The sequence below is a fragment of the Eucalyptus grandis genome, chromosome 10, assembly GCF_016545825.1.
Source record: "Eucalyptus grandis isolate ANBG69807.140 chromosome 10, ASM1654582v1, whole genome shotgun sequence".
NCBI lineage: Eukaryota > Viridiplantae > Streptophyta > Magnoliopsida > Myrtales > Myrtaceae > Eucalyptus > Eucalyptus grandis.
The window spans coordinates 20177337-20179081 of NC_052621.1; the positions used below are offsets into that span (position 1 = coordinate 20177337).

Here is a 1745-nt window from a genome sequence, read left to right on the forward strand (position 1 = left end):
TTGGTTTCTTCTCTCTATCTCTATACAGTTGTCATCTGCTTACTAGCTCTCTCACTCACAACTGATCTCGTAAACTTTCCTCTCTCTCGCGCTCCTGATTTTCCAGCATATTAGTATCCATTTTTTGTCAGCCTCTGTCCTGCGGTTCGTTCTTGGGAATGAGAACTATGAGAACCTATTTCTTCTGTGCCATGTTCTCGTTCATCACCTTTCTGAACTCGGGTTCAGCAACTCTCCAAGTGGGATTCTACCGCTCCATTTGCCCGTCTGCAGAGTCCGTCGTCCGGAAAGCTGTGAACAAAGCGGTGGCCAAGAACCCTGGCATCGGTGCTGGGCTTATTAGAATGCACTTCCATGATTGCTTTGTTCGGGTATGCAAGAACTTCTTTACACATTTCAGAAGTAGTGGTTATAATCTCGTTTGCGGAAAAATAGTAATGCAAAGAAAACCCTTTTTTGTTTAGCAAAAAGCGTATGCCTATCTTTTGTCAGTACAAAAGATATCGATGAGATGGGAGTGTGGGGAGTACATTTCACATTCTATCACTGGTCCAGGACTTTTTAAGTTTTGTCTAACTGACCGGTCACAAAATAATCTATATTTCTTATGCAGATGCACTTCAGCTATCCTGATAATTGCTTTGTTGTTCTTTGATCCAATAATAGGGTTGCGATGCTTCGATCTTGCTAGATTCGACCCCAGGCAACCCATCAGAGAAGGAACATCCAGCGAACAACCCGAGCTTACGAGGTTTTGAAGTCATTGACGAGGCAAAGGCTGAGCTAGAGTCTCTATGCCCGCAGAAGGTCTCATGCGCTGACATTCTTGCATTCGCAGCACGCGACAGTGCCTACAAACTCGGCAGCATCAACTACGCAGTCCCAGCAGGTCGCCGCGATGGGCTGGTCTCACTCAAAGACGAGCCCTCCCAGGATCTTCCTCCTTTCTTCTTCAATGCACAACAATTAGAAGCTAATTTTGCGAGAAAAGGCCCTCTCTGGACGAGATGGTGACGCTATCCGGTGCACATTCGATTGGAGTCTCGCATTGCTCCTCCTTCTCGAACCGCTTGTACTCCTTCAATGCCACTCACACCCAAGACCCTTCAATGGACACCAAGTTGGCTAGTCAACTGAAATCTAAGTGTCCGAACAATGGAGGCGCTAGCGATCCCACTGTGCCATTGGACTTGGTCACGCCGAACAGGCTAGACAACAAGTACTACACTAATTTGAAGAACCACCGAGGCCTATTGACTTCTGATCAGACCCTTTTTAACAGCCCTTCGACGGCTAACATCGTGAGGAGCAATGCAAATAATGGCGGAGCATGGGCAAACAAGTTCGCAGCAGCAATGGTGAAGATGGGATCGATCGACATCCTCACCGGGAACGAGGGTGAGATTAGGAGGAAATGCACGGTGGTGAACTAGATATGGACCATTAGGTTTAACTTTGACTTTTCAGCCGACATTGTTTCATTTCTTTCATTGCTGCTTCAAGTGTGTATTATCATTTTGTTGTCCTCAACTTCAAGTGTGTATTCATCTGATTTAATTACATTGATTTGGTTTAAGAAACCTTGAGGAAATAGATAAAAGGGATACTTGTCTGGTTTTAAGTAATCCTATGTTAGCTAGCTGTTGTCTTGACATGATCTTTCACTATGATTGCTTGTTTCATGCTCTAACAACTAATTGCTCTTTTTTTTTATCTTTTCTATGCATCATCCCGATAAGCATGGA

General features: G+C 44.7%; 1 non-coding gene across 1 annotated transcript; it reads left to right on the forward strand.

Moving 5' to 3' along the window:
- LOC104430645 lies at positions 1 to 1575 on the forward strand. The gene is made up of 2 exons (XR_005546776.1): positions 1 to 371; positions 667 to 1575. It is a non-coding gene; the product is annotated as a peroxidase 5 (transcript).
- Positions 1576 to 1745: the final 170 nt, after the last annotated feature.